The sequence below is a fragment of the Macaca thibetana genome, chromosome 13 (genome assembly GCF_024542745.1).
Source record: "Macaca thibetana thibetana isolate TM-01 chromosome 13, ASM2454274v1, whole genome shotgun sequence".
Taxonomy (NCBI): domain Eukaryota; kingdom Metazoa; phylum Chordata; class Mammalia; order Primates; family Cercopithecidae; genus Macaca; species Macaca thibetana.
Window position 1 is genome coordinate 31,458,977 of NC_065590.1, and position 21,352 is coordinate 31,480,328.

The 21,352-nt window shown below is 40.5% G+C and overlaps 1 protein-coding gene across 4 annotated transcripts in view; it reads left to right on the plus strand.

Annotated features, from left to right (window-relative positions):
* EVA1A (eva-1 homolog A, regulator of programmed cell death) overlaps window positions 1–21,352 on the plus strand; it is a 68,661-nt gene that overhangs the window by 14,784 nt on the left and 32,525 nt on the right. Inside the window, exon 1 of one of the 4 annotated variants that reach the window (XM_050754325.1) lies at window positions 13,186–13,266. The exons of the other annotated variants lie outside the window; for them this stretch is intronic. The gene's annotated coding sequence lies outside the window, so the exon portion shown is untranslated. Of the gene's footprint in view, window positions 1–13,185; window positions 13,267–21,352 lie in introns of those variants that run through there. 4 annotated transcript variants of the gene reach the window in all.

The window sequence follows — 21,352 nt, forward strand, 5'->3', positions numbered from 1 at the left end:
AAGGTATCTTCATCTGTGGTCAGTTTTTCCATCCACTTCCTGTATACACTGCTTGGCACATGAAGATTTTGTCTATATTTACATATACTTTTATTACTACATTTCAGATTTCTTTAGCCTGTGTATTTGACAGTGTTCTCTCATCTTCACTCACTACGTTCCCCCCCCCGCCCAGCCTCTTCTTTCCCTACTTAGCACTTTGCTCATTCATTCATTAGTTCATATAACAATAAGTGCTAAGTTCCTGTTGCACTCTGGGGACTATGCTAAGCTCCAAGGACATAAAGGTGAAAAGATGAAAAACTAGTTCCTGCTCTTGGCGAATGCTTATGGGAGGTCACACAAGCAAATAGCGTGGAGAAATTGAATAGGGAAGCGTGAGTGTAGCTTCCGAGCTTAGCATCCTCAGTGGCTCCCTACTGCTGCTAGGAGAGAGTCTGAGCTGCCTTGCAGAACACACCAGGCCTCCCATGACCTGGCCCCAGCCCCCTCAACAGGTTCCTCTCTCACTTTCCCTTCCTTTCACTTTGTGCCTCACTCATTTTCGTCCACTTGCTCTTCCCCAACTATACAATTCTCTCTCTCAAATTGTGTCTTTCTCCAGGAATGCTCTTTGAGTTGAGAGGTGCTCCTCCTCCCCCATTCTCAGCTATTATCTGCTTGATTACCTCCTGCTTCTGCTTTGAGACTGACCTCTGGGGGTACCTCTTCCAGGAAGCTATGACCCCTTCCTCTGCCATCCTTGTAGCTCCTTGGGCTTCTCCTTGGTAACAACCTCTCCTCCTCCTAGGAGACACTGACTGAGGCTTATTCATCTTTGTAACTGCAGTGTCCAATCAAATGCCTGTATTAATAGGAGCTTCATCAATTAATGAGTGAATGAATGATTTCTGTGTCCTGTGCTTTGCTTCTGCCCTCCAGGCTGCACTTTCCCTTTAACCTCCTTCCCCGTAATCACATGTCTGCTCACCACTTTTTCTCTACCACAAGTCCAGAAACCTCACTGCTCAAGGCCTCCTTTCCGTTGTGCTGACACCTCAGTTATGCTGGCCCTAATGATCAGTGGCTACACATGGCTCCCCACTGACCATCATTTCTTTGGTCTGCCCTGCTTCCCACAGAGAAGCCTTCTTATTTGCCTATAGGAAGATGGTTCTCATCGAGAAAGCAAAACTTCCTCTACGACCTTCTCTGTTTCTCCAGTCCCAAAGTTTCCCCTCTCCCAATTCCAGGAGCAAGGGACACACTATTTCTGCTTCATTGATTAATTCAAAAAGCATTTTTTAAAATTCTTAAGCCTGTATCTGGAGTTGTGGTTGAATTACCCTCACCCTTTTCTACTTCTGCTCTTCTAACCAAAAAGATCTGTTTCTTACATCTTTTCCTGCTTCATATTTTGGGTTTTTCCTATATATTAAATGTTACAGTGATTTTTGGAAACTTTTCAGTGTTAAAACTCTTCAATGAAATCTTATGTGGAATATCAATGAGTATAACAGAGCAAACCGACATTTTGTTATTTATATTAGTTTGATAAATTTAGTTTTTAACATACAGTTAATGAAAACAATGAGAATGTTATGAAAATTTGAAATTGAGGTTTTGGGATGAACATTGCAGCCTCATGAGATTCTCACTATCAAGTACACCCCTGTATTTTATATTGGTTGTACAACGTGCAACAACTAGATATTGGAAATTATAGCACTTTTAAACAGGATACCTTACAGATTCAGGCTATTCTGATTTCAATGATCTAGAAACATGAAAAATATAGGAATTGGTTTTAATGTTGACTCACTAACACTATGTAACAATTGTTTAATTATAAGAGGTCTAATGCAAAGGAACAGATTCTTTCACTTAGATTCACCAATTTATATCTTTGGCAGAAAATTCTTCCCAAAATTGTGTCGTATCATCATGAGAAGTTAATTATGTTATTAATTTTTTTTCAGAAACTCCAGTGTTTGTTTCTCTGTAGTAATCACTTAAAGCCTTTAACACAGCAAAACATGTTTAATCTGGCATTTTGAGCTCAAACTTCAGTTGTCAGTTTCATCATTGACAGTATCGGCCACAAGAGAAGCAGTAATAGAATGGCCCTGCATTGCTGTTGGTCTTGTTCAGATTTTTTAATGTCTGCCAATCAGTCTAAGATCAGTCTAAGATCAAAATAAGCGTGCTACTGGTAATACTAATAATAATGCTACTGGCAATACTTACCATGGTACAACATGTTATGTGGCCACATATTACTGTATAGTTTAGTGTTATGTCTTTATAAGAGCATACATTCCAAGGAAGTCCCTGAGTCCTTCCTGGCCTTTAATCGAGCATGGCGTTAGGGGGCCGGGGTGATGGTAGTATACTTGCTCATACAATTTTACAGCATCAGAATACTTGCATGGATCTGAACTGTTGAAAGATCTTTTTGGAACTACAGCTTTCCCAATTAATGACACATCTACATGTGTTCCAACATATTCATGGTTTTGGCAGAAGAACCTTTATTCTGAAGCGGGCATGAGTATATTATAGCCTGTGGCTCATGTGAACCACTGGGGTTCACATGATTGTTCACATTTGGTATCACACACTTGTCTATGTTTACCATTTTAAAAATATTTTTAAAATATAGTTTGAATCAAACATTTCTAGAACCCTTGAAATGAATAAGTTGACCTCCGTTGTATTAGAGTAAGGTGTAAGAAAATTGTGGTCTCAGGTGGGACCTTTATCAGGGCTGGCTTGGGAAGACCTCCCTGTTTTGATCAGGTAAACATCTGCTCAGGTCAGGGCTTTCACCTAAGGGGAGCTCAGCAGTTTGTCTGTGCTGAATTAAATTGAACTGACACAGGGTAAGTCCTATGTGGTTGTGGGACTAGTTCCCCTGGCGAGGAATGATTAGGAAGGTCTCAGGTAGAAGCCGCCCACTTCCTTAAGAAGCCACACAGGTCCCACCCAGGGAGGCTGGCACACTTCCCACTCAGAACTTCTCTCCCCTCCAGCTCCTTGCGGGGTAGGGCAGGGGTGCTGCTCTGGGCTTCCAGACTTCCAGGTCAAGGTTTTTGTTTTGTTTTGTTTTATTTTGCCACTCACTTCCTGCTGACTTTCTCAGGGTCCGTGTGCTTGTTCTCTCGTTTTAATAATTGTAATGACCTTAGAAGTCACTTTTGGGACTGGGAAGCCAACACAGAAACAAATCAGATGACCAGGAATGCTCCTTGTTCCCATTTGTGTGTTCCTTGGTCAGGCCTTACTTCTGCGAGTTCTCCACATTTGTAGATGCCTCTAGTGTACTGGGCTCGGGAGGCCCCACTGATTAGGAATAGAATGTTGGCAAGTGATTGCCTTTTAAAATACCCTGAATTAAGGATCCACAAGTCTGTCAGCATGGTCTTCCCTGTTTGCAATTCTAGAGAAAAAAGCCATACACGATTCGGTCAGAATTATTCAAGTGCATGTATTGTGATTGACCAACAGGGCTGAAATTCTTTTTATGCCCAATGTGGTATGGATGTTGTGATTGACTTCCATTCTATACAGCCATTTCCTGCCAGTCTCTATGTTTTTTTTTATTTTCCAGTGGACACTTGCAGGCTAGTGTTTCCTGTGGTTCCAGGGATGGGCACTTTCCCTTCACATTTGATATTTTTTTCTCAGGATTGCCTCATCTAGCTTCATACTTCTGCAGATGACTCCCAAGCACTTTTAACTATTACCCTGAAGTCACAATATGATTCCAACCTACCTTTCCAAAATTATTCCCCCAAACTTTGTTACATTTCCTATAAACCAGCCAAACTCAAAGTTCTTGGGTCTCCCTACGTCTTCTCCATGAAGGGTGAATCTGATGTAAGGCCCTTATTTTCAAAGAGCTTATCGCCCAATGGAAACATATGAAAAGCACATACTTTTACTCAATGTGAAAGAGTGGCACACAGGGTTGCAGGAGTCCAAAAGAGGGAGTGATTATGCATGCAGGAGAGGATCAGAGAATGTTCTTGCAGGTGGTAATGTGACATGAACTTTGAAGGGTGGGTAAGACTCGGAAATGCAGTGATGCAGGAAAACACATGCCAAGCAGAGCTAAACCCAGAAGTAGAACCAAGTGGGAAATGAACAGAGAAGAGAGTGGTTCTGTTTGCCCAATGTTGGGCTGTGATGGAAAGGTAGGTTGGTAAGAACTCGTGAAGTGCTTTGATTTACAGACTCAACGTTTGAATTTCACTCTAGGCAGTGTGGACCCTTTGGCAATTTTGGAACAGATGAGTGGCATTGTTAGAACACTCAAATGCTCAGCCTGGCACCATGTATTAGTCCGTTTTCACACTGTTGATAAAGACATACTAGAGACTGGGCAATTTACAAAAGGAAGAGGTTCATTGGACTCACAGTTCCACGTGGCTGGGGAGGCCTCACAGTCATGGCAGAAGGCAAGGAGGAGCAAGTCACATCTTACGTGGATGGCAGCAGGCAAAGAGCGGGCTTGTGAAGAGAAACTCCCATTTTTAAAATCATCAGATCTCGTGAGACCCATTCACTATTGCAAGAACAGCATGGGAAAGACCCACCCCCATGATTCAATCATCTCCCACCGGGTCCCTCCCATAACACATGGGGATTATGGGAAATACAAGGTGAGATTTGGGTGGGGACACAGAGCCGAATCATATCACACCACTATATGAGATGGGGTGGAGGGGGGAAGAAAGAAGAGAAATTTCTGAATTAGGGGAGTGACAGTGGGGATGGAGGGTTAGAAAGGATAGGAGGTAGGATTTTCAGGGCAAGGGACAGGAAGGGTCCAGGATGATCCTCAGGTTTGAGCCTGTGTGACTGGAATCCTCAGGATACTATGAACACTGTACAGAAAAGAGGAGGCAGGTAAGCTGGGGGAATGAACTTAGAACATGTTGAACTGGAGGGATCTCTGGGAAGCGCAAGTGGAGACTCCTCCCCCAATAACCTCAGTGTTCTGGACTCCAGGTCAGCACAGTCTAGCTTCCTCCTCCACTCCTCCTAGCTAGGACCAGCCCACCTTGATGCCCAGACTTATCTTACTTGAAGCAGTAAATAACTCAGCAGGTCTCCCTGACCCCCGTGAGGGCATAGAGATTAGGGCATCAATTCTATGGACTGATCATGAGAACCTCCTTGCCCATCTCCATCTCCTATGTCTTACCTCACAGGACTAGCTTTTGATTATCTCTGAAAATTAGTGGTCCCTTTCTGAGGTTCCAACTCGTATAGTCCCTCTTGGGATAGAAACCTCTCCCCCCAGGCTGGTGCTAGGGCCCTAATATTTATGAACAGAACCTAGAGTCTGAAAACCAGTCTTTAAAAATAACTTCTGAGTCTTCTATCTGTTCCATCAGCCAAGGGGACATTTTGTGGCTGCTGGTTGTTGACAGTTTTAAAACCCTGCAGGTTGGCTCAGCTCTACTGTATGCAAGGCCCAGTCCATCCCCATGCCTGTGTTGTCCTCAGGGAGGGGTCCTGGCCCTCTCTGCACTTCCAGATGCTACCTCACGTTCAACATCACACCATGCCAGTGACTCCCAGGAAGTATGAGATGTCCATCAGGTACACAACACACTCTGCATCTTGTACTCACACGGGACCTTTGATGAAAGCGTCTTGCATGCTGCTTCCCAGGTTTTGGACAGTCCTGTGGATTCTCACCTTTCTGTCCCTACCTTGGTTGTAGGGAACCATGAATAGACACCCGCCTTTATGTTACACTGGAGTTCTCTGGACTGCAGGTGTTGGTGTCTTCTGTTTTTACTGCTAGCTGCATCTTGATTCTTACAGTGCCATCATCTGATTCCATGGGAGCTTCCTTTGTATTTATAGTTTGGGGACTGCCCAAATAAACCAAAGTTGGAGAGAGTCTTAGAGCATCCACAGCCTCCATGACTGACTTAGTTAAACATCTTCAATCACTTTCTTCTCATTCTGAAGACTTCACATAATTAAAACCATGCCCAGCCAAACGCTAAATAAATTTTGCACATATTGCTTGAATTACTCTGCAAGCTTACCCCAGTGTGGCTTTCTCCGAGATTAATATTTCATGAAAACTATTCCTCTGTGTAGGCTGAAGCCAGCAGCTGTGGAAACTCAACATTTGCTTTATACAATGAAACTTTAGGACAGGCCTGCTTTTCACATTTCTCAGATGTGCTGCTCATTTGGAAAAAATAAGTACTCTTGGCAAAGTCTACATGGCATGAGCCCCAGCTTGTGCTTCCGTCTATTCAGATATGAAATGATGAGAAAATGTGGCTCTAAATGTCATCATGCAACATTGGCACTGAAAAATAATAATTGCCATTTCTTGAGCACCTATTACTCTGTGCCAGGTATCTTACAAGCCCTGCATCCTCACAAACACCCTGTGAGTGGGCCACACCTAGGTGTGTCTATCTTCTGATTCTTGCTCTGCCTTGATAGCAGTGGCTGACCTGGAAGGCTGCCTTCCCCAGGCTCCATATCTATGGCTTCCTGCTAGAGGAAAGTTGCTGCACCCTTGGAAGTTTGCAAGGTAGTGAAAAGAGGAAACCAGATAATTTCTTCCCTCTCTCCCATCTGAAATCATCCTTGCCAGCAGTGTCTGCATCTCCTCTATGGCTCCACCTCCCACTATTTGTGTCCTCCATGGTTCCAGATTCTTCCTGGTGACTCTGGCTCCTGGGCTCTGGCAACATTGCCTCCTACCTTTATGCCTTCAATTACGCACTGCCTACTATTGCTAATATCTGATTTTTTCATAACCCCATCCCAAGACCTTACTCCAACTAATTTTATCTTTTTAAAGTCAGACAAACTTAATTGTTTTTATTTTTCATTTTTTAAAATTGTTTCATTTTTTACTTTTCACATTTTGCCTGATCCTTAGTAAGTATGCAAGGTTATATGAACTTAAGAAGATCTTTATACTCTTGACTGTTATCTATTGCAATAATCTTCAAATCTCAGCTTTTCTATCACCTATAACCTATATTTCTATCTTCACCACTGCCACCAATTCCCTGCATTAAATTCTTTCTGTTGGAAATACTGAAGCAGTGTCTATTTCTTTACTTAGATGCTGATTGATGGATTGAGGTGGGAATCATTAGCCTTGTTTTAAAGATGAGGAAATGGGAGGTCGGGGAGGTTAACTAACTTGTCTAGTCTTAAAAATAGGGCATGGTGGAGCTTGGGTTTAAACCCATGCTTGGTTAATCCTGAAGCTTGTGCATTTTCTTGTACGTCAGCCTGTGTTCTGTTTACTGGCAGCACACCAAGTTTAATTTCATGTGTGTAATCCCTTCGTATTCTGGAAAAAGAAAACTCTCATAATTTTCTTTAGGATTTCCCAAGATAAAACATTTTCTGTCCCTTCAGCTGTTCCTCATGAGAAAGAGGATATTTCCCCTAATATACTGGTTGAACTTTTAGATCAATATTTCTCAAGATTTAATGGCAGATTATGATTCAGGAGGATGGTTATGCATTAAAATGTATTTTTAATTAGACTTTTTTTGGAGATAATTTTAAATTTATACATAGTCACAAGAAATAATGCAGAGCTCCCATGTTCCATGTAACTAGTTTCCCCATGATGACATCATGCAAAACTGTAGTACAATATCACAACCAGGATGTTGACATTGATAGAGTCAAGATACAGAACATTTGCATCATCACAAGGATTTCTCATGTTGCTATTTTTTAGCTACGATAACTTTCTTTCTCACCCCAGTCCTTCCTTAACCTATGAAAACTACTAATTTATTCCCTATTTCTGTAATTTTGTCATTTCAAGAATATTGTATAAATGAAATCATACAATATGCAACCTTTTGGGATTGGGTTTTTAAATTCAGAATAATCCTCTGGAATTCATCCAGGTTGCCTTGTGTATCAACAGTTTGTTCTTTTTTTGTTGCTGAGTATTATTACATGGTATAGAGGTACTACAGTTTGTTTAAACATTTACTCTTTGAGGGACATATGAATTGTTTCCAGTTTTGGGCTATTGCGAATACAGCTACTATAAATATTCATGTACCCAATCCCAAAAGGTTGCATATTGTGTTCTCATTTATACAACATGGCTGTCATTGACCAAAACTTCATTAATGTGATGCAGGACTGTATTTCATTCTTTAAGCAACAGTAAATGGTGTTATATTTTTTAACTTTAGTGTTCACTCTTAGTGTATGGAAATACAGTTGATTTTTTATAAGTTTGTGTTGCCTGCAACCTTGCTGAACTCACTAGTTTTATTTTATTTTAAATTTTTTTGTGGGGAATTGAGTCTCGCTCTGTCACCCAGGCTGGAGTGCAGTGGTGCGATCTTGGCTCCCAGTGGTGCGATCTTGGCTCCCAGTGGTGCAACCTCCGCCTCCCAGGTTCGAGTAGTTCTCCTGTCTCAGCCTCCAGAGGAGCTGGGACTACAGGCGCATGCCACCATGCCCAACTAACTTTCATATTTTTAGTAGAGACAGGGTTTCACCATATTGGTCAGGCTGGTCTCGAACTCCTGACCTTAGGTGATCCACCTGCCTCAGTCTCCTGAAGTGCTGGGATTACAGGTGTGAGCCACCATGCCCCACTGAACTCACTAGTTTTAAGAGGTGTATTAGTCTGTTTTGCAGAAGGAACATCTGAGGCTGGGTAATATAAAGAAAAGATGTTTATTTGGCCCATCATTCTGCAGACTGTACAAGCATAGCATCAGCATCTGCTTGGCTTCTGGTGAGGCCTCAGGAAGCTTTTACTCATAGCAGAAGACTAAGGGACAGCAGTCATGTTATATCGTAAGAAGGAGCAAGATAGATGCTAGGCTATTTTAAACAGTCAGCTCTTACATAAACTAATAGAATGAGAACTCACTCATTACCACAAGGGCAACACCAAGCCATTCATGAGGGATCCATCTCCATGATCCAAATACCTCCCACTAGGTCCCACCTGTAACATTGGAGAACACATTTTAACATGACATTTGGAAGGAAAAATGTACCTGGAGGTTTTTTGGGTAGATTCCTTGGGATCTCTACAGACAGCCATATCACTTGCAAATGGGGACAGTTTTATTTCTTTCTTTCTCATCTGTGTGTCTTTTAGTTCCTTTTCTTGCCTCAATGTAATGGTTAGAACTTACAGTGCTATGTTGATTTAAGAGTGGGGAGGGTGGGCATCTTTACCTAATTTCTGATCTTGGCGAGTAAACATTGAGTATCTCATCATGAAGTATAATATTAGCTATAGGTCTTTTGTAGATGCTCTTTATCAAGTTGAGGCAATTCTCCTCTATTCATAGTTTTCTGAGAATTTTTTAAAAATCATGAATGGGTGTTGAATTTTTGAAAAAATTTTCTGCATCAAGTAACACGACTTTTCTTCTTTAGCCTATTACTAATGGCAGATTACATCAATTGATTTTTGAATAAGCCTTGCATTTTTTAAATAAGCCCCATATAGTCATGTCATAAAAAGTCACTATGAAAAAAATCCTTTTTATATGTTGCTGAATTCTATTTGCTAATATTGTGCTAAGGATTTTTTTATTGTATCTATGTTCCTGATGGTTCTGAGTTTTCTTTTTTTGCACTATCTTTATCTGGAGTTGGTATCTGTGTAATGCTAGCTTCATGAAATGCATTGGGAAGTATCCCCCTCTTCTCTGATTTTCTGGAAGAGATTGTGTAGAACTCGTGTTAATTCTTCTTTAAACATTTGTTAGAATTTTCTAGTGAAACCATCTAGGCCTGAAGTTTGGGGGGGGGGTATAAGTTTTAAAATTACGAATTCAATTCTTTAATAGCTATGGGGCTATTCAAATTATCTCTGTCATATTGGATGAGTTGTGGTACTTTGTGTTTTTCAAGGAACTGGTTCATTTTGTCTGAATTGTCAAACTTAAGTGTGTAGGAGTTGTTCCTAGTATTTCTTTACTATTTTGTTATCTGCAGGGTCTGTTAGTGATATCTACTGTTTTGTTTTTGACATTGGTAATTTGTAACTTCTTTCTTTTTTGGTCAGTCTTGCTAAAGGTTTGTCGATTTTATAGATTTTTTTTTTTCAAAGACCCTCTGGTAATTTTCTTTGTTCTAAAGTCTATTTCATAAACTTAATACATATCAATTTAGACTCATTTTCTTTTGGTTAATGGTTGCATAATATAAGATTTTGATCCCTTTTCTTTAAACCTGACAATATTGTTTTTGTGTTTTGTTTTATTTTGGGGGGGGCGGTTTTTTTTGCTTTGTTTTGTTTTTAAGACAGGGTCTTGCTCTGTTGCAAGGCTAGAGTGCAGTGGCATGCTCTCAGCTCATTGCAACCTCTACCACCTGGGCTCAAGCCATCCTCCCCGCTCAGCCTCCTGAGTAGCTGGGACTACAGATGTGCATTACCATGCCTGGCTAATTTTTGTATTTTTTGTAGAGACGGGGTTTCACCATGTTGCCCAGGCTGGTCTCTAACTCCTGGGCTCAAGCAATCTGCCCGCCTTGGCTATAAAAACCATGTCCCAACTATACTCTGTAAGAAACTAACTTCATATATAACAATACTGGCAGTGGCTGGGTGTGGTGCCAGTAATCCTAGCACTGAGAAAATAATCAAAGAAAGGTTTTTCATAATTTCTTATAGTGTATAGTTGGGACATCGTTTTAAAAAACATTTTATTTCAATAGCTTTAGAGGTACAAGTATCTTTTGGTTACATGGATGAATCATACAGTGGTAAAGTCTAGGATTTTAGTGTATCCATCACCTGAATAGTGTGTGTTGTACCCAATGGTAGGTTTTCATCTCTCACTCCCTCTACCCTTCCCCATTCTGAGTCTCCACTGTCTATTATACCACTGTATGCCTTTGTGTACCCATAGCTTAGTTCCTACTTGTAAGTGAGAACACATGGTATTTGGTTTTCCATTCTTGAGTTATTTCACTTAGAATAATGGCCTCCAGTTCTATTCAAGTTGCTGCAAAAGACATTATTTTATTCTTTTTATGGCATTCAACTGATGAATGAATTACATACCCACCACACTTTATTTATTCATTGGTTGATGGTACTTAGGTTGATTCCATATCTTGCAATTGTGAATTGTGCTGCAGTAAACATATGTGTGCAAGTGTCTTTTTATATAATGATCTCTTTTCCTCCGGGTAGATACCCAGTAGTGGGATTGCTTCATCAAATGGTAGATCTACTTTTAGTTATTTGAGAAAACTCCATATGGTTTTCCATAGAGGTTGTTCTAATTTACCCTCCCATCAGCAGTGTATAAACAAGTTTCCTTTTTTTTTTTTTTTTTTTTTTTTTGCCATATCTATGCCACCTATTGCTTCTTGACTTTTTAATAATGGCCATTCCAGTGAGGATAAGTGATATCTCATTGTGAGTTTAATTTGCATTTCTCTGATGATAAGTGATGTTGAGCATTTTTTCATATATTTGTTGGCCATTTGTGTATCCTCTTTTGAGAAATTTCTATTTATATCATTTGCTCACTTTTTAATGGGATTTTTTTTCTTGCTGATTTGTTTGACTTGGAGATTCTGGACTGATCTTTGACAAGGCACACAAAAATATAAACTAGGGAAAGGATACCCTATTCAGTGGATGGTGCTGGGAAAATTGGATAGTCACATGTAAAAGAATTAAACTAGATCCCTATCTCTCACCATATACAAAAATTAAGTCAAGATGGATTAAAGACTTAAATATAGTATCTGAAACCATAAGAATACTAGAAGAAAACCTAGGAAAACTCTTTCAGACATTGACTGAGGCAAAGAATCTGTGACTAAGACCCCAAAAGCAGATGCAACAGAAACAAAAGAAATAAATGGGACCCAATTAAACTAAAAAGCTTCCGCAGAGCAAAAGAAGTATTAACAGAGTAACAAACAACCTACAGAATGAGAGAAAATATTTGCAAACTATGCATCCGACAAAGGGTCATTTTTAAAATCCACTTTGCCAATAGCTATCTTTAATTGGTGTGTTCAGATTATTTACACTTAATGTCAGTATTGAGATGTTAGGGCTGACATCTGCCATTTTGTCTTTTGTCTTCTGTTTTTTGTTTGTTTGTTTCTCTGTTTTCTTTTTTTTTTAGTTACTTGAACATTGTTTTAGAATCCCATTTTGATTTGTTTGTAGTTTTTTTTTTTTTTTTTTTTTTTTGAGACGGAGTCTTGCTCTGTCACCCAAGCTGGAGTGCAGTGGCTGGATCTCAGCTCACTGCAAGCTCCACCTCCCGGGTTCACGCCATTCTCCTGCCTCAGCCTCCCGAGTAGCTGGGACTACAGGCGTCCACCACCTCGCCCGGCTAGTTTTTTGTATTTTTTTAGTAGAGACGGGGTTTCACCATGTTAGCCAGGATGGTCTCGATCTACTGACCTTGTGATCCGCCCGTCTCGGCCTCCCAAAGTGCTGGGATTACAGGCTTGAGCCACCGCGCCCGGCTGTTTGTAGTATTTTTAAATATATTTCTTCATACAGTTTTTCTAGTGGTTGTTATATATATATGTGTGTGTGTGTGTGTATATATATATATGGCTATTTACCGTCTGCTGGTGCCATTTCACCAGTTTGAGTGAAACATAAAAACCTTACCCTGCTTTGCTTCCCTTTGCCCTACTCCAAAGTGTGTCTTAAATATTTCCTTTACATACATTAATTTTTCATTTTAACAATTTTATTTTATTTTTGAGACAAGGTCTCTCTCTGCTGCCCAAACTGGAGTGCAGTGGCACAATCATAGCTCACTGCAGGCTGGAATTCCTGGGCTTAAGCAATCTTACTGCCTCGGAGTAGCTGAGACTGTAGGCATTTGCTACCATGCCCTGCTAAGTATTTTTTAAAATTATTGGGAGGCCGAGGCGGGCGGATCATGAGGTCAGGAGATGGAGACCATGGTGGCTAACACGGTGAAACCCCGTCTCTGCTAAAAATACAAAAAAAATTAGCCGGGCGTGGTGGCGGGCGCCTATAGTCCCAGCTACTCAGGAGGCTGAGGCAGGAGAATGGCGTGAACCCGGGAGGTGGAGCTTGCAGTGAGCCGAGATCGCCCCACTGCACTCAGGCCTGGGCGACAGAGTGAGACTCCCATCTCAAAAATAAATAAAATAAAATAAAATAATAATTATTTTTTTTTAGAGATTGGGGTCTCATCATGTTGCCCAGGCTGGTCGAAATTCCTGGTATCAAGTGACCCTCCTGCCTCTGCCTCCTGAATCGCTGGGATTACAGGTGTGAGTAACTGTGCCTGGCCGCCTTTACATACATTCAGAACCACATCAGAAAGTGTCAACATTTTTGCTTCAACTGTTAAATACAATTTAGAAAACTCATGAGGAAAAAGAAAGCCTACTGTATTTACCTATATTTGTGCTTTCTTCTTGATATTTCATGATATCTTTAAAAAATTCTTTCCGTTTAGAGGACTTTAGTAATTCTTTTTGGGTAGGTCTGCTGGTGACAAATTCTCTTAGTTTTCCTTCATTGGAGAATGTCTGGTTTCCCCTACATCTTGAAGGGGAGTTTTGCTGGGTATTGATTCTGGATTCACAGTTCATTTCTTTCAGCCCCTGAAATATATATTGTGCTACTTACTGCCTTTTGACTTCCATGGTTTCCAATGAGAAACCCTCTGTGTTCTGAATTGTTTTTTCCCTGTAGCTAAGACGTCATTTTTCTCAGGCAGCTTTCAATTTTTTTTTTTTTTTTTTGTCTTTGGTTTTCTTTTCTTCTTCTTCTTCTTCTTCTTCTTCCTCTTCCTCTTCCTCTTCCTCTCCTTCTCCTTCTCCTTCTCCTTCTCCTTCTTCTTCTTCTTCTCAAGGTCTCACTCTGTGTCGCTCAGGCTATAGTGCAGTGGGGCAATCTCGGTTTACTGCAGTCTCGACCTCCGAGGCTCAAGTGATCCTCCCACCTCAGCCTCCTGAGTAGCTGGGACCCACAGGTGCATGCCACCATACCCAGCTAATTTTTGTATTTTTAGTAAAGACGGGGTTTTGCCATATTACGTAGGCTGGTCTGAAACACCTGAGCTCAAGTAACCTGCCCACCCTGGCTTCCCAAAGTGCTGGGATTACAGGCTTGAGCCACCACACCCAGCCTCTTTAGTCTTTAGTTTTCAAAAGTTAAATTACAGTGTGTCTTCACATGGATTTCTTTGGATTTATTCCATTTGAGATTTGCTCAGCTTCTTGAATCTATAAGTTTATGTTTCTTGACAAATTTGGTTTTTTAAAAGTCATTATTTCTTTGATTACTTTCTCAGTTCCTCTTCATCCTTCTTTCATTCTGGAGCTCCAATGACACAAATGTTAGGTCTTTTGTAATAATCTCACAGATCCCTAAGACTCTGTTCATTTTTTTTCCAGTCTGTTTTCTCTCTGTAGTTCAACTAAGTAATTTCTATTATTCTGTCTTTCAGATCACTTATTGTTTCCTCTGCCTCCTCCATTTACCATCGAGCCCATCTGTTTATTTTGAGCCTTTTATTTTGGTTATTGTATTTTTTTAGTGTGTGGAATGTACTTAATAAATGTTGGCTTTTATTATTGTTGTTAATAAAAATAAACATGACGTTTTCTTTTAATTACCAGACCTACAATACCAAGTTTTACTCACATAAACACTGGCTGTGTTACAAGTATCTCCTTATTCAGTTCCTTTATTTCTTTAGTTCTTTTCATATGCCAGGTGTCCTAGCCTTTCTTTATTTAAACATTTTTTTTTTTATTTCAATAGTTTTTGGGGAACAGGTGCTGTTTAATTACACGGATAAGCTCTTTTTTTTCTTTTTTTTTTTTTTTTTTTTTTTTGAGGCAGAGTCTCGCTCTGTCGCCCAGACAGGAGTGCAGCTGCCTGATCTCGGCTCACTGCAAGCTCTGCCTCCTGGGTTCACGCCATTCTCCTGCCTCAGCCTCCCGAGTAGCTGGGACTACAGGCGCCCGCCACCACGCCCGGCTAATTTTTTTGTATTTTTAGTAGAGACGGGGTTTCACCGTGTTAGCCAGGATGGTGGCGATCTTGTGACCTCGTGATCTGCCCGCCTCGGCCTCCCAAAGTGCTGGGATTACAGGCGTGAGCTACCATGTGCGGCCATTACATGAATAAGTTTTAGTTTTTTAATGGTGATTTCTGAGATTTTGGTGAAAGTATCACCCAAGCAGTGTACACTGTACCCAATGTATAGTCTTTTACCCCTTACCCTCCTCCCAGCCTTCCCTGAAGTCCCCAAACTGCACTGTATTATTCTTATGCCTTTGCATCCTCATAAGCTTAGCTCTCACTTAAAAGTGAGAACATACAATGTGTGGTTTTCTATTCCTGAGTTACTTCACTTAGAATAATGGTCTCCAACTCGATCCAGGTTGCTAAGAATGTCATTATTTCTTTATGGTTGAATAGTATTCCATCATATATGGAATAGTATTTATATATTTTTATATATATAGCGTGTGTGTGTGTGTATGTATGTGTGTGTGTGTATGTGTGTGTGTGTGTGTATATATATATATAAAACTACATATTCTTTATCCACTCGTTGATTGATGAGCATTTGGGCTGGTTCCATATTTTTGCAGTTACGAATTTTGCTGCTACAAACATTCATGTGCAAGTGTCTTTTCCATATAATGATTTATTTTCCACTGGGTGGATACTCAGTAGTGAGACTGCTGGATCAAATGGCAGATCTGCTTTTCATTCTTTAAGGAATCTCTGTACTGTCGTATAGTGGTTGTACTGGTTTACATTCCCACCAGTAGTGTATAAATGTTCTCTTTTCACCACATCCATGCCAACATCTATTAGTTTTTGATTTTTAAATTATGGCTATTCTTGCAGGAGTAAGGTGAATATTCCTTGTTTAGGTATATTCCTAAGTACTTTATTTTTGTTTTTGCAGCTATTGTAAAGTTGGTTGAGTTCTTGATTTGATTCTCAGCCTAGTCACTGTTGGTGTATAGCAGTGTTATTGATTTGTATACATTGATTTTGTATCCTGAAACCTTACTGAATTCATTTATTAGTTCTAGGATCTTTTTGGATGAGTCCTGAGGGTTTTCCAGGTATATGATAATATCATCATCAAACAGTGACCATTTGACTTCCTCTTTACCAATTTGAATGACCTTTATTTCTTTCTCTTGTCTGATTGCTCTGACTAGGACTTCCAGTACTATGCTTAATTGAAGTGGTGAAAGCGGGCATTTTTGTCTTGTTTCAGTTCTCGGGGGAATGCTTTCAACTTTTCCCCATTCAGTATAATATTGGCTGTGGGTTTGTCATAGATGGCTTTTATTACCTTAAGGTATGTCCCTACCATGCTGATTTTCCTGAGGGTTTTAATCATAAAGGGATGCTAGATTTTGTCAGATGTTTTTTTCTGCACCTATTGAGATGATCATATAATTTCTGTTTTTAATTCTGTTTATGTGATGTTTCACATTTATTGACCTGTGTATGTTAAACTATCCCTGCATCCCTGGTATAAAGCTCACTTGATCGTGGTGTATTATTATTATTATTATTATTATTGATATGCTGTTGGATTCAGTTAGCTAGTATTTTGTTGAGGGTTTTTGCATCTGTGTTCTTCAGGCATATTGGTCTGTAGTTTTCTATTTTGTTATGCCTTTTCCTGGTTTTGGTATTAGGCTGATAGTAGCTTCATAGAATGATTTCAGAAGGATTCTCTCTTTCTCTATCTTTTGGAATAGTTTTAGCAATATTGGTACCAATTCTTTGAACGCCTGGTAGAATTCAGCTGTGAATCCATCTGGTCCTGGATTATTTTTTTTTTTTTTTTTTGGCAACTTTTTTGTTTCTGTTTCAATCTTGCTACTTGTTATTGATCTATTCAGAGTTTCTATTTCTACCTGGTTTAATCCAGGAGGGCTGTATATTTCCAGGAATTTACCCATCCCCTCTAGATTTTCTAGTCTGTGCGCATAAAAGTGTTCATTGTAGCCTTGAATGATCCTTTGTATTTCTGTTGTATCAGTTGTAATATCTTCTGTTTCTTTTCCAATTGAGTTTATGTGGATTGTCTCTCTTTTCTTGGTTAATCTCATGAATGGTCTAACAATTTTGTTTATCTTTTCAAATAACCAGCTTTTTATTTCATTTATATTTTGTATTGTTTTTTGTTTATTTCAATTTCATTTAGTTCTATTGCAATCCTTGTTATTTCTTTTCATCTCCTATGTTTTGGGTTTAGTTTGTTCTTGTTTCTCTAGTTCCTTGAGGTGTGACCTTAGATGGTCTATTTGAGCTCTTTCAGATTTTTTGATGTAGGCATTTAATGCTGTGAAATTTCCTGTTAGCACCACTTTTGCTGTATCCCAGAGGTTGTGATAGATTGTTTCGTTATTATTCAGTTCAGACAATTTTTAAATTTCCATCTTTATTTCATTGTTGACCCAAAGATCATTTAGGAGCTGATTACTTAATTTTCATATACTTGCATGGTTTTGAGGGTTCCTTTTGGAGTTGATTTCCAGTTTTATTCCACTGTGGTCTGAGAGAGTAGTCAATATAATTTTGATTTTCTTAAATTAATTGAGACTTGTTTTGTGGTCTAGTCTATCTTGGAGAATGTTCTGTGTGCTGATGAATAGAATGTATGTTCTGCTGTTGTTGGGCAGAATATTCTGTAAATATCTGTTAAGTTCATTTGTTCTAGGGTATAGTTTAAGCCCATTGTTTCTTTGTTGATATTCTGTCTTGATGACCTGTCTAGTGCTGTCAGTGGGGTATTGAAGTTCCCCACTATTATTATGTTGCTGTCTATCTCATTTCTTAGGTCAAGTGGTAATTGTTTTATAAATTTGAGATCTCCAGTGTTAGGTGCATATATATTTAAGGTTAGGACTAGGGTTAGGGTTTGCTGAGCTGCCGGGCTCCAGGCTGGTACTGGGAAGTGTCTGCAAAGAGTTCTGTGATGTGATCTATCTTCAGGTCTGTCAGCCATGGATACCAGCACCTGTTCTGGTGGAGGTAGCAGGAGAATGAAGTGGATTCTGCGAGAGTCCTTGGTTATTGTTTTGTTTAGTGCATTGGTTTTCTTAAATACTGGTTATGCTTATAACAAAGTTGTCACATAGACAGATTCAAGACCTCTGGTTAGCCAGGATATTATGGATAGTGAAATTAGCTGTTGTTTTCTCCTTTCTTGGAGCAGGGTGGTTCGGTAATGTGTTGCTGTAATGGCTTGAGTTGGTTGTCCTCCAGCCAGGAGGTGACGCTTTCAAGAGAGCATCAGCTGTGGTAATATGGGGGAATGCAAGCTTGCCCTAAGGTCAGTGGGATAACTATTCAGGTTTCTCAGGCACTGGCGGGGGTGGGGGGGCTATAGAGCTCCTGCAAGTTTATGTCTTTTGTCTTCAGCTACCAAGGTGGGTAGAAAAAGACCATCACGTGGGAGTAGGGCTAGGTGTGCCTGAGCTCAGACTCTTCTTGGGTGGTGCCTGCAGAGACCTCTTGCGGGGACGGGGCAGTGGTTCTCAGGCCAATGGAGTTGTGTTCCAAGGAGGATTATGGCTGCTTCCGGTGCTTCGTACAGATTGCCAGGGAAGTGGGGGAAAGCTCACAGTGACAGACCTTACCCAGCTCCCACACAGCCAGCAAGGCCAGTCTTAGTCCTGCCAACAACCAACAGAGCTGAATTTGTTTACAGGCCTCTGGTGCACAGGGCTGAGATCTTGCCCCAGGCTGCAAGCCTCCCTGCTGAGAAAGCAAGCAGAGTGTTCAGGCCTCACCCCTCCCTGACTGCAGCAGCTTCTGTGCTCATATCTGCACTTCCTAGTCCCCCAACAACCAACAGATTCTGCCTTACAGGAAAAATTCATACTTGATCAAAATTATTATACTGTGTTCAGCCGGCAGCAGCTTCAGTATTCAGGCTCCCCCAGTTCCATGGCTGCTAGCCTACCACAGTGACAGACCTTACCCAGCTCCCACACAGCCAGCAAGGCCCTGGGCTGAATGCTCATACTTCTGCACTTCCTATTCGCCCCCACCCCTCAGATTCTGCCTAGGAAAATTCATACTTGATCAAAATTATTATACAGTTCAGCCGGAAGTCTCCTTCTTCCTGTGGCCCTTCCCCAGTTCCACTGGCTGCCCTCCCCAAGGAACCCTGTGAGGTAAAGTCAGAAATGGCTTCGCTGGGCTTCCCTGGGGACCAGGAGTGCCTACAGGGCACTTCCCATGGCTTCTTCTACTTTTGTATTTTGCTCAGCTATCTAAATTCATTTCAGCTCTAGGTACAGTTAAATCCTTCTTCCATGATCTAGAGTTCCAGGTTCCCCAGTGAGGATGTATGTTCAGAGGCAGACTTTCCTCCTCTTACACTTTGGGCACTGGCTGTTTTTTTGGCTGTTTCTTGGAGTTTGCAGTAGCAAGCCACTCCTTTCAAAGGGTCTGTGAATTCTTTCAGTTTCCCTGGTATGTTCCTGTGGTGGTTCTTGGAGCAAAAGTTCACAATGTGAGTCTCCAAATGCTGCTCATTATTGTGTTTTTTTAATTGTAAAATTCTGTTTCTTTATATCTTCTCTTTATTTGCAGAGACTTTTTATTTCTTTGCTGAGGCTTTTAATTTCTTTATTTGTTTTAAGCATGTGCATAATTGCTTGTTGAAGTATTTTTAAAATCATGGTGTTTAAAAATCTTTACCAGATAATTCTATTACCCTTATCATCTTAGTGTTCGCATCAATTGATGGGCTCCTCATTACTGCTGGATGGGGATGGGAGTTCTGGATCCCATGTGGTCTCCATTGATGTGGGGCTTATAACCACTGGTAGTGATAAGAGTCCTGACTAGGCTGCCTCAGATACCCCAGTGGAGAAGGGGAGGATTATCTAGTTATTTCTAGGAGGGGGCAGATGTCCAGGCTTCCCATGTAGTCCTTACTGATATTGCCAGGGAAGGTAGCTCACCAGCTATCTCAGATGAAAGTCTCATCTCTCCCCTTGGGTCTTCTCTGACATCACTCTGGCAAGGGTGTTGGAGTTTCTTGCTATAGTGTTAAGGGTGAAAGTCTAGGCTATCTACTCAGGCTTTGCTGGTATGGGTGTGGGTGTGGATGAGGCCATGGGTTTTTTGTTTTTTAAAATGATGTTTGGCTGAAGTAGAGTGGCTATTGTCCAAGAGTTTTCTGTCGTGCTAGAACACTCCTTTCCTGGTCCTCTGGCTAGAGAGAACAGGCATGTTTTGGGAGTCTGTTTTTTGTGCACCAGTTGTGTTGGGTTTCTGGGTTGCTGGTTTCTTCAGCTACTTTATCTCCTTGGTTTTTGGTGTGCATCATCCTTTACCTGGGCTACTGAGTTAGACCCCCAATAAGTCTTTCAGACCATCTCTGGCTTCTCCAACACATCCTCCACACTTCTGCCAGTGTTTTCTTCCTACAAAGCAGAACTGACCATGTCATTCTCCTGTTAATATTATTTACTGTCCATAAAATAAAGCTCAACTTCTGCAAGGCACTGCAGATCTACCAAAATGCAATTCCAACTTTGCCTTTGCAGCTTTGACTTCTGTTCAGTTTCTCTGCCTATCCCTTTGCTCCCATGCTAAAGATGCGCCATGTACTTTAGCTCCTGCTCTTCCCTCTGTCTCCAGTGCTTTTCTTTACTCTAACAAAGTTAAGAGCACTGGAGTTGGACTGTTTAAATTTGAACTTCATCATTTTCTAGCTAGGTGATCTTGGGCAACTTTACCTCTCCATAGCTCAGTTTTCCCATCTGAAAAATGAGGATAATAGCATCTACCTCATGGGACTGTTATGAAACTTAAATTAAATAGCACTTTGCAAATTGTCGGGTTGAAGAGAAAGGTCTCAATAAATGTGAGCTATTAGTATAATTCATTATTAAATTAATACTCAGTAGTTAAATTAATATGCAGTAGCTCAACATTCAATTTGAATGTTACCTCTCTATGAAGTCTTTATGGGTCCTCTGCATTGCTACCTTATTATTGAAATTAATTATTCTTTTTCCAACTGTCCACTTAATTTACATTGCATTTATACTTGATTCTGTTTGTAGTGTAGGTAGGTAGATTGCTGACCACATTTGCTCATTTCTGGACTTAGTCATTCAAAGGAAGCCCTGTGAGTCAATCACTGGGCATGGAGGTGAGTAACATGTGGACCTTCAGAGAATTCTCAGTTCCTTAATAGCTGCAGATTGCTTGCTAAATAAATGGTTCTAGTGGGGCTTAATAAATATTTATTGATTTAAGACAAGCAAGCTCTGCCTTGGGATAGGAAGGTAGGCAGCCTCCAGGTTAACAGCATCACAGTGTGTTAAAGTTAGAAACTTT